This window comes from Elgaria multicarinata, chromosome 10, assembly GCF_023053635.1.
Source record: "Elgaria multicarinata webbii isolate HBS135686 ecotype San Diego chromosome 10, rElgMul1.1.pri, whole genome shotgun sequence".
Taxonomy (NCBI): Eukaryota; Metazoa; Chordata; class Lepidosauria; order Squamata; family Anguidae; genus Elgaria; species Elgaria multicarinata.
This window is the reverse complement of record NC_086180.1, coordinates 65250846-65263535: the sequence shown is the minus strand read 5'-3', so window position 1 is coordinate 65263535 and position 12690 is coordinate 65250846.

Sequence of the window (12690 nt, the reverse complement as noted above, 5' to 3'; positions counted from 1 at the left end):
TGCTAGCACAAAAGGAACATAGCTCCTTCACAATCAGGGGTCACTTTCCAATCCAGAAAATGTTATTTGGGTTAAGAATGTTATAACTGCCTTGCTGGATCAGACTAGCCAGCATTCTGTTCCCAACGATGACTAGAAAATAGTATCTTTCAGCCCAAAGATATTAATTACAACATATATCTATTATACAGTGTAAGAATTCACACCAAAGCAATGAGTATTATATAAAAGTGTATTATAATATTATTGATATATTCAAAACACTTAACAAATATTCTTCAATTCAAACCCCGAATCCAAAATAATCACAGATATCAGCTAGAAACTTATATTCACACAGACATGCACATGGTTCATCAAATACATATTTAAAGAAATACATCAATTTCAGCCCCAAAGGCAGGATCCTGAATAATATTTTTTTCTGGCTTACTAAATTTATTTATTTATTTATTTATTTATTTATTTATTTATTTTATTACATTTCTATACCGCCCAATAGCTGGAGCTCTCTGGGCGGTTTGTTGCTGAAAGCTGGCAATCCTGGCAATTGGACCATTATTATGACAGAAGGGTTTAGAAGCCTGCACCTAGAAAGCCCAATGGGCCCTCATGGATGCCTCCTACCCACTGGGACCATGAAGCTGCTTAGGTGACGCATCTGTCAAAAGCGCCACCTAAATCCCTTTCCTGCTTGGCTCTGCCTTTGTCCGGAAAGGGTGATGATGTACAGGCTTCATAGTTGTCCAGTTGTGCATCGTCTACATAGGGCTGTGTATGTACTAGGTTGGGTGGTGTCAGCAGGGAGGCAGGGCCATTCAGCTGTTGCCCTGCATCTGTTGGTGCTTTCCAACCATAGGTAATATGAGTGCTGCTGGCATGATTGGTGGGTAGCAAGCGAGTAGCTAGATATGATAATATTGTGGGCTACATGTGTATGGATTTCTGCAGCTATTGTGATGATGTTGCTTTTGTTCCTGGTTGAACATAGGATTACAATTACATTACCTTAGTTTGAGCCCTGTTATAGTGGCCAGCAATGTAGTAGAACTATAGGAGTGTCCTACTTGCCTTTAAATGAAAAGGACCATTCAAGCAGGAATAAAAGATTTAAATGCACACACACACACACACACCGTGATGGTGTTTTATAGTGTATTATGCGCCTCTGAAATCCTGTAACAAAATCCAGTAGAGTCTAATAAGGAACAAAGGACCCAGGAAAGTAAAGATTAATGAATATTTGAAGTGATGAAAGGTTAAACCTCTAATAATTTTAGGAATGTTGGTTGTGCTTTGCATTAACTTCAGTACATATTCATCAGGTTTCCCCTTCACAAGTAGACTAGTACGTGTCGAAAGTTGCTTCCTCAAAAATCTTCCGTTATATAGAATACAAAATAGGATTTCACTTCAGATGACCACAAGCCTAAAAATAGTTATCTTCGTGAAAGATGTCTTTGAAATCCTGTGTGCACACCTACCATGGAGGTTAATTTAAGCAGCTGGATATCAAAGTTTATGGTAAGTACAAAATATCCCAAAGGACGCTCAAGTGAATGCCTTCATTGATACATGGTGGAAGCTTAACTGTATTTGGGACGATTGTGATCAATGCCTCCTTCCCCCTTTCTCCATAGTTCAGGGGCAGCAGATCTTTTTCAGCCAGGGATGAGTTCTAAGGTGAGAAAGTGTTGTGAGCCGCATTCCAGTGGAGAGCAAGGCCAAAAGTAAAGTTGACAGAACCGGGCAGCAACAATCCAGGCAAAGGTCAATAAAGACAACCAATAATCACCCCGCTGACAGCTACAAAAACAGCATGTTCTATGCATCCTATGATCCAGCAATGATACTGCAGCCGCTGCCCCCCACCTCCCATAACTACCCACCAACGTTCTTAGCAGGCTGCTGCCCCAGAATTCCAGAGAAACACCAAAATAGTTTAGCCATGACTGAGCGACCCCTCAGAGAGTGGACAACAGAGTTTAGCCAGTAAATGGGTGGAGAAGAAGCAAAGAAGACCAAAGAGCTCCAAAGAAGAGTAAAGAGCCTGGAAGAGTTCTAGTGAAGAGATTGGGCCTCAGAAATATGGCAGAATGATTTCTTTTTTCTTCTGGACTTCAAAGCTAGAGCAAGTGGGGAAGGAGTCCACACCCATCATAATGTTACAACCAATGAACTGGAAGCGCAAGGGACGGGGTGGAGAGGAAGAGCAAACAACCGAATGGGAGGTTTCATCGGTATAGCACAATCCCACATACCTACGTGAAAGGGGCCATTAGCTTGATGCGCTAATGAAATGGAGCTAGAAATTGCGGAGACAAACCAGGGTGAAAAAGTAGGTGTGATGGAGCCCATTATGTGCATCACCAGGGAGCCAAAAAAAGAGCACATGATGGATTTTGCTTCAGTGGAGCTGTCCTTCCCCACTGCTCTTCCAACATGTTTCAACTCCCTTTCTTAACAGAGCATGGAGGGAAAGAGTTAACCCCTTCTCTCTGCCAAAAATATATTGAAGAGGAGGTGCGCTCAGGCATCTTGAATTAAGGTTGCCACCTTGCTCTTGACTTCTCTGTAACTGCTTGTTCTCAAGCTAAATTTGACCATTTTAGCTTTCCATAGCACAAATTCACGCTGCTACTGAATTTGGCAGTGCAATGGGCGGTGAGGGAGGAAGTTGCAAGGGACGTGTTACTCACCCCTGATGTAAAAACATCACTTGATGGCACCATCATGCACGTGTGAACTCCCTCTTTAATACAGAGAAGTATTTTCTGCTTTATTAGTAAAACAAGGGCTAGAGTCAAGAATAAATTTCTAGTTCATTGCTTACATGTGACCTGCAGTCTGTTGTATTAGTTTGATTACACCACACAACATCATGAATGGAAATACGAAGTCCATGGAAAGAGTCCAACAAGTTTCCCCAAGTGTAGAGAGAGAGGAAGGCATGGTAGCATTTGAAGCTTGATGAAAGGAAAACATGAAAGGCTTAGTGGCAGGACTGACATCGCTAAGCTCTTCATTGTAACTAAGATTATTTGAAGAATTCAAAAGACAGAAGCCAATTGAAATTTTCAGGAGAGAGAGAGAAAAGGGAAGCCATATTGGATGCGAGCAAGGAAGTACTTTTGAGATTTCTGCCATAGGTCAGTAAAAAGGGGGGGTGTTAAAAGATAACACTGAAAGAGACCTGCTCAAAGTCCAGCAGCAGGAGCAATAAATAAATAAATAAACCCCCACTTTGCTATCTGTAGGGCAAGTGAAAGACAGAATAAGGGTGATTTCTTTGAGGAAGTGCCTTTCAGAAATGTTGCAAATTGAAAGACACAAAAGATCCTTTGAAACACTAGCTACAGTATGTATTAGATAATTAATATTGTATCCTTGAGACACTGTATGGCCGTGGGCATCGGGTAATAGAAAATATCTAATTTATAAAGACAGTGAAAATCTTTAAGAGAAAAAGGAAAAAAGAGAATTTCTGATCACAAAGGAAAGATGAACTCTATTGTCTTAAGACTTTTCATAAGCGGCACCATAGGAACATTATGGGAATAAAAGTTTGACTTTGCAGAATTTCTAAACACATCTTGATCTTTGAGTATTTTATTCTGACTGGGGCATTTTCTTGTCCTTTTCTCCTTCAGAGGTGGTAAGTGGAAAGCTATCCTAGCAAAACTACAATGGATGCTACTGAAATGTATTTTTGAACAACGCTCCTTGTTCAACTTTCTTTTCATCAGGTAACGGACAAGCAAATTTGATGTGGCCCATTTGGAAAAATGCTGAGTTTTGTATTACTCTTTAGTCTTAAAAAGAAGCCCTTGTTTCAGGCCAAATTGATGGCCTGCACTTCAGCCTGATCCATTCCATTATGTACACTGATATTAAATGGTAATAACATAAAATTAACAAGCCATATCACAGAGGTACATTTATAGGCATCCAAGAACTCTATAGACTGGAGGTTTAGAAAATGATAGCTCTTACCAACAAACTGTTCACTTTGTGGCACAAGAAAGATCAGGATAGAGAAAGCTATAAATAAATAAATAAATGATAATTTAAACCTTCCACAATAAGCTTCTATTGATGTTCCAGTCAGTCAATCAAATATATTTCCTAAAAACATGAGTCATCAAAAACATAAAGCATAATCAAACATAGAGATAAATTTTAGCATAGATATTACCCAGCACCATGAACACCATTTTATGTAATAAATGTATATCTAACCTGTTGGGTTATTAGGGCAAACAAACCATATATATTCTATGTATTTGTTGCTATTACCCAATAAGTAATAATTTTTCTCCCTACTGTTCAGAAAAGAAAGTAAAAAAATGTATCCCAAGGGAAATGATACAGAAGAACAATGCAATACATAATTAACATGGGGTCCAACCTAAGTCATACTTAGAGGAGACCCATCGAAATGAATGGGACTGCAGTTAGCCATGACTAACTTAAATCCTATTCATTTCAGTGGATCTACTCTAAATAGAACTTACATTGGATTTTACCCAATACATTCCACTGCTCTTTGACCACAAATGTGTTACCACTTTACAGATATTTCAGTGTACCTTCTCACTAAATATGCTGTAGGCATAGTTTGGAATCTCAAATCTGTAAATGCTTTTTTCATCGCACCAGCAGATTATTTTTAAACAGAAACTTTGCCATAAAACTGATTATTCAGTTTTAACGGAATAAAAAATTGTGAAAATTGCATAGTTTGAAGTTAATGCTTCGTTAACAAAAAAAGTCCCACTCTTTAACTTTATTTTTAATACACTGTTTTACAGCTATAGGAGTAACAACCCTAAGGGCATCAGGAGTGGCATACTTTCACATTTATTTGCCCAATTTTGTACAGATCTATTAGAAATTTGCTCCATATAGCAGGGGGGGGGGGAGCCTAGCATCTGCCCTAAGCTGTTTCATCCAGAATGAAAGCAAATCTGGATGAGTTCTAGAAAATATGGAATCTCATCAAGGCAATAGGAGTGCCACATGGTAGATTCAAGAGCAATCTCAAAAGATATTTTGAATAATTTCCAATATCACATTTGCCCATTTGTAGGAGAATGTTCTCCAAGAGGATCCTAATTGTTGGGGATACTAAATTAACTCCTTGATCGTAAGTAAACTTTAATACAGCCCCAGGAAATGATCCTATGGCTTGTAGACAGGGTCCAATTCCCAGTTTGGATTCCCAGATCCGAGATCGGAGACAGCGCTCTGACCTCGGATCTGGAAAATGGAGCTCTTCCCCCACTCCCCTCACAGCTAGCATTGAAAGAACTGTGCTGACTGACTCTTTGAGGTTGGAACGCAACCTCAGGGGGGGGGGAAGGGGTTGTTTTAGTGGGTGGGAAAAGGAGAAGATTGGAGAGGTCAGAGTAGGAGCTATCCTGAGGCCTCGTCAGCCTCCCTCCCTCCTGCTCTGAGCCCATATAGCATAAATGGAGGGCAGGAGGTTGGGGAGGCAAAGATCCTCTCTGAATAGGATGAGCATAAACCTCTGGTTTCAGAGGCTTGCAATCATTGCAATAGGATTGCAATCTTACAGAGCAATCCTATGGCTCCAAGACAGCATTGGGGGGGATAAGATTATTTGGTTTCCTGGCTATATGGTCAGACATTGAGCTCCAACCTGGAAGCCAGGAGTTTGTGTTCCCCAACCTCTCCCCCACCATCTCATAGCTGCCATGGAGAGAACTGCACTGGCTTCCTCTCAGCACTTGAATAATGGAGCACAGAGACAGGGAAAAGGGATGTTCCTGGAAGTGGGGAGGGGAGGAAATGGGGTGTCTGTGATACGTTGCTTCCTATGGCTGCCCCAGCCTCCTTCCCTCCCACTCTGAGGTTCTGCTGCTAGATGGGCAAAATTGCCCAACTAGCAGAAAAGCAGGGTGGCAGAAGCACAGAGCCTCTGCTCTCCTTCTACCCAGCATTGGATACTTGATGGCCTCCAAGTTTGGAAGCTGTGGACTATCTAGAAAGGATTGTACCCATAGTCACTTGAAGGGTTATAAGTCTTGTAGATTGCAGGTGCCCTACCAAAGTCTAGTTGTGACTGAACTGAATTCCAAATATTTAGAGATCTGAGGTCTCTAAGAAGATGCCTCATACCTATAATTGTAGTAGAAACAAGAGCCATGTCATCTGCATACAATAGTATACAGAGCTTACTATCAAAAAGTATGGGACAGAAATACTGAGAACCTTGAAGATCTTGAACAATATTAATCACATAAAAACTAAACCAAAAAATGCTCTAGCAGATGCTCCTGTCTTACATCCCACAAAGTCAGGATTGTATTAGAAAGGTAGCCATTTAGACCTATTTTAAGTTCAACATAACAATAGAAGTTTTAAATTAAAATCAATAATTTCTTGCAAATATTTGTATTAAACCATTCAAATCAAGGTCTTTATCTACCAAATAAAAATCTGAAGATCTATGAATGCCACATAAAGTTGTTGACCCTTTCTAGGTGCATATTTAGCAACCAAGATAAAACGTTGGCTTTCCTATCCAAAAATCTAGCTTGTTCATCCCCTACAATATTCTGCTTACCCAACGAAACCTCTAATTGCAAGAGCAAGTAGCATCTATAAATTTTAAATATTACATTCAACAACCTACTTTGCTTCTCCCTGGGCCATGGGGGTTACTTGGAATCCATGCCACCTTTCCAGATTAGCCTCAGAAGCTTGGGAGCCCTATGTGGGCTTTGTCTGTGCCAAGCTTATGGTAGTCTAATAAGTTTGTAGGGCGTTTTGATTTGTTTTAGTGCTTGGTGCATTTTCCCTTCCACCATTTTGCTGTATCTTGTTTTATTTGTAATAAATGCTGTTTCGTAATTTAAATTTTTGAGGCTGATTCCAAGCCAAATACTGGGGGTGTGGGGCTAGATACCAAAACCACTCACAAAGATGTAATCTTGAAATAGATCAGTAACTCTTTCTTGAACTGTATCAGGTCAATGTACACACTTAGAGTTTGGGATGATATAATTAGACATTATACTGAGTATGCCCCCACAGTCTTGTATGAGCAGTAAAAAGCAAGCCTACCTGAAAAATGGTCACTTTCTGATCTATCAACCACTTTATAATTATTAAACAATGGAGCTACTGCACCAGAGAGAAACAAACAGTCAATAACACTCTTTCCCAGGCAGACAAAAAACTGTAATGACTTTGGGGATTTTCTTCTCTTCCATTACAAGTAATCATAGAATCATAGAATAGTAGAGTTGGAAGGGGCCTAAAGGCCATCGAGTCCAACCCCCTGCTCAATGCAGGAATCCACCCTAAAGCATCCCTGACAGATGGTTGGTGTTTAATTAACAACTTAAATGTGGAAAGTCTAGCTTTGTTAAAAGCTGAATCCTGCAAAACTCTTTTGGGACTGAGGAAGTAAATTTGAAGGCCCAATTTCTTACAAATAATCAAATCATCCTGTCCCATTCTGGCATTAAAATTGCCAGCAATATTTATATAATTGCCTACAATCATAGCATAGGTATTAAATAACTCTTAATCCAGATTTTCCCATATTTTTTTTCTCTAATTTTTTGATACCTGAAGAAGAATGTAAACATGAATACAAATCATCATCATCATCAGAACAACAAAAACAACTAAATCCTAAGGCCAGAAAAATCTAAAAAGCTCAAACGCAGGAGAGAGAGAGAGAGAAAAAATGATCAGCCCAAGTCAAGCCTGACCTTTATTTCTAACATTGAGGGTAGAATTAAGAAACCCTGAAAAACTTTATCTGCCACCTTATTCTGCCATCTGGCTATATTCCAAAAAATGAGATGAATAAGCTTTCATTTTCATTTCGTTCCCCATCTGGATTTTCTAGTTCGTGTTTCAATATACCTTCACTTCCAGGGACAAAGCTCATAACAGATGATTCTGAAGGAATAGGTTATAAATATATCTTCCTCAAATTTATCCAAGAAAGCAAATGGATTGTGTTTGGATAAGTGAGAAAGGAAACATCACTCTGACATAAATGTTTAAAAGAGATTTAACTGCAATCCATGATAGGTATTTATTTATTTATTTATTTATTACATTTCTATACCGCCCAATAGCCGGAGCTCTCTGGGCGGTTCACAAAAATTAAAACCATTCAAAGTATAAAACAACAGTATAAAACCATAATATAAAATACAATATAAAAGCTCAACCAGATAAAAACAAGGTAAATTGGCAAAAGTTAGAATTCAATACCTGGGTAGATTTTGGGAGAACAGGGTTTAGGCTTTAAACTTCTATAGAGCCAAACTCCTAAAACAGCACTGCATTTTCCAGCTTCCTTTCAAAATTCAAGATTAACATAGGCAACTTTGGCCACAGCTAGACCTAAGGTTTATCCTGGGATCATCCAGGGTTCGCCCCTGCCTGAGCACTGGATCCCCTGTGTGTCACCTAGATGAACAGGTTTGACCCCTGGACGATCCAGGGATAAACCTTAGGTCTAGCTATAGCCTTTGATTCTCTAAAGCCAAACGTCACACTGCCTCTGAAACCCTGCGAAGGAAAAATGGGAATATAAGTTAAGCATGAGAGTGGCATTTCAAGACTGATCCAGTTGATAGAATGCATTTCTTCCAGAGACCTAGGCAACCTCTTATGAGTCCTAATCCAGACATAATGGAACTACAATGAAGCACCTTCAAATATATGTGTTGACACATCTCCTTTTAAAGTGTTTTTCTTCTTTTAGGAAGGGGAGATACTTCTATCGCAGAATCAATAGGATCAGGTGTGGTAAGAAAGTTGGTCTCCACATGTTTTGAACTTCATCTCCCAGCATTCCTGACCATTGGCCATGCTGGCAGGAGTTTCTGGGAGATGAAGGCCAAAACATCTGGACATGTCCCTTCTGCTCACCCCTGTACTAGATTACCTTGAGTTGTTTGCAAAGATGTCTATACCCAAATTTTTGGTGATCTGGATCATTCTCCAGATCACCAAAAAAGAAGCCTTCCTCTGTGAGAAAACTGTGTGACCAAGGCTGGTCATATATATATATATATATATATATATATATATATATATATATATATATATACACACACACACACACACACACACACACACACACACACACACACACTATTTCTTCCGTTAACCCTAGGGCCCAAATCTTCCATATCATCAGCCTTAGGGCCTTGCTAGACCTGCCGGGATAAGCCGGCAGAGAGGCGGGGCGACAGCGCGCTAACTTTAACGTGCGCCGCCCAGCCTCCTAGATGCACGACGCGCAGGGACGATGGAAGCCCTGCAGCGTCGGCCATTTTTTTTTAAGTTTAAAGGGGCCACGTGCGGCCCGAAGACTGCGGAGAAGGTAAGGGGTTTTTCTTAGTTACCCCCCCATCCGCTCCTGATCCCTTCCTGATCTTTCTCTCCCTCCGTGTCCTGTGTGTCGTCTCTCCTCCTTCTCCCTCCGTGTGTGTGTGTCCTGTGTCGTCTCTCCTCCTTCTCCCTCCGTGTGTGTGTGTGTCCTGTGTCGTCTTCCCTCCGTGTGTGTGTGTCCTGTGTCGTCTCTCCTCCTTCTCCCTCCCGGGATCTCCCCCGGCCGATGGGCACAGTGCTCAGCGCTGTGCCCAGTCCGCGGCTTTTCGCAGCTACTCGCGAGTAAGTGAGTAGCCGCAAAAAGCCACGGAAGTAGCTAGACGTTCCCCAGCCTCGGCCTCAGGCCGGGGCTGGGGAAAAGGCACGCCATAAGCGACTTCGCTTATGGCGTGTTAGAGGAGGCTTCAGTGCGGCCTGGGCCCGGATTCCCCTGTGCGTCATGTGGAAGCACAGCAGGGAAACCGGCTCTCAAGGAGCGCTAAGGCCTCGTCTAGCAAGGCCCTTAGTGTCAGCAATTGAGCCAACCTCTAAAAATAACCTCTTTCTGGTTAGAACATCTTCTGAGTTCCCAAAGAGCCATCCATTTTCCTGGCAAAATTGCTGCAAAAAAAAATGTTATCTATATTCCAAGTAACCTCAACCTCCCATAAACTTCCATGAGAACTAGAAGATCAAGATACTGTTAAAATTCCAATTTCAACCAAAGCACAATCAATAGCAAAGATTTTTTTCCAGCATCTGTCTAATTTATGCAATTTTAGTAAACACTTTATTGACAAGTTGACTTGTCAGAAAAACATTGCTTATCCAACAGCTGATTGGAGAGAATATTATCAGCATTGTTAGAAGTATTGGGAATTTGGAAATTAATCCCAGGAGGATGTTACAAATATTTTCAGATTTAAAATTGTTGGTTAAGAATTACTGCTGTTTTGTTTGGATAGCTTGGGTCCTGTTCATTATTAGGGTGTACAGACCCACACGCAAACACTGGGCCGGTTCTCACATCACACTAAGTCACACTGAGAATAAGACAAGATGGGTTGATTTTTCAGTTGCCAGCCCATGTTACTTCTGACAGATGATTGGGTTCTCTATGGCTTGCCATGCCATGTTAGTCCTCCTGACCACTCCCAGCATGCATCCCATGGACCATTGCAGGACAACCCCACTGGTATCCTCATTCTTAAAGCAGGAAACATTTCTGGCTTCCCGCCCTGCTCCAATCACTACTCCTTTTCAGCACAATTTTCCTGTTCACAACTTCTTTCCCCTTGCTGCTTCGGAACTATGCAAAGGGTTTGGGTCCATTCCCCCTGTCATTCACAAGTGTGCAATTGTGCAAAATTTGCCTGTCTACTATTTACTTTCTTCAGCAATACAGATCAATATCCCCTCTGCAGGTGTTGAGAGATCTCACTGGTCAATTTCATCCTCACAGCCTATTACATCTTGAATGGACAAGTTTCTGTGCAGGGAGTTTTAGGTACCTTTCCCCCAAAAGAAGAGTCCTTCCATGCTACAGTAAAGGTTGCAGAACTTCTGATCCAAATGGCTCTGTCTGTTCTGGAAGAGACAAGCTATTTACATGGATAGCCACAGCACTTTTCCTAATCCCTTTTCTTTGAGCACTTCAAACACAGTATTCTCCCTCTCCCTCTCTCCCTTTTTTAGATAACTGGATTCAGTTTCTTTAAGCATTTCAAGGACATCATAATAGCCAGACCTTCTGTGTTCAATAACAGGTCCACTGGAGTCACACTTCTTCTGTGAACTGCTTTGCCTCCTGTGGTGCTGCATAACAAACTGCTTTGACAAACTGGGCATTTTTCCATCTGAACATTAATGTTTGTTTTAATGAATCCCTTATTACTGGAACAAAAGTTCTTCTTTTTCTTTTTTCTTTTGAAAAAAAAAATCATCTGAAAACAGCCATAAAATTACAAACAACGGCTAGTGTTTTTTTTTTCAAAATCAATGAGTGGAAGAGATTGAATACATGAAGCCCTTAGTGTTGATTCTTTTAAAAGGGGGACATAACACATTTCATTTGACAGAAGTGCATTTTACATTTCTCTCATTTCAGGAGCATAACATTGTTTGCATTTCCAAAAGCATAGCTTGCCTAGATTAATTCAGACAGCATGCTATAAAAACAAGCTTAACAATGTCTACTACTGAGCACACCTGGAACTGGAATCCAGTTTCGTAGGCAAGTGACTGCCCTTGTAGGATACAATATGCTCCATTTATGCCATGTCCATCAGTGCAAATGAGTTTTGTCCAATATAAGGGCATATCAAGATGGCAGCTGACTATATTCCCAATTAATTAAGTTTGTGTCAAGCTGGATTTACAAGCACACCCCTGCAAAGGAAGGTAAGGAAGGGACATAGCTTGGTAAAATCTCCAGTTAAAGATCAATGTGCCTGAGATTAATTTTAAAAATAAGATACATGTGGTTACTGATGCCAGGTTTAGTATCATATCTAGTTTGGCCCAAAGATTAAAGTGATGCTGCAATCTCATCTCATCTCCCACACTCAGCATCACAGTTAATTGGCTTAGGACACTTTCTTTCCCTGTTTGTTGCTTACTGCTAGGAAGTAAAATGCCACCGTTGTGGCCACCCTTGTCTCTACCTCAGAGGAAGCACTCGGAGGAAGATTCCAGGCATTGATCATAATGTCTGGATAGCTTCATGTCAGGTATTGGGGCCTCATATACCACTGTTTGATTCACTGATACGCAACAGTTATTCATCCATTCAAAGTAGAGCTCAAAGCATGGGTGCTTCATTTTAATGCTTAACTGCACACCCTCTAAGACAGCTCCTTAATTGTGCAAAACCTATTGTTTATAATAGCAAAAAATAGGACTTCTATGTTTAGATGCAGCTTGTTTCTGATAACCAGATGCTGGGAACAAATAATGGGGGGTGAGCACCTTCCTATCCTGCTGGTGAGCTTCTGTGAGGCGTCTGCTCAGCCTCTGATGGAGGAAGAACGCTGAAGTAAGTAGACTTTTGGTGTGATCCAACAATGCAATTATTCTACAGGTACTCTACCCCAAGAAGACTGCATGTCGAGAGCATAACATTGGTGCAATGCATGTCTGTTCTGTGAGGAGAGTCATTTGTCTGGATAGACAACCAGCCCATGGGCTGCAATTTCTAGCACATGTAGAATCTGGATTTGGCTGAGCTGCACGAGAGTATCCTCCCCCTCCCGCAAGTAAGGGCTATGTGGACGTAAATAACAAGTATGGGACTGGGACCCTGGCATGGCAGTAGGGGAGTTTTAA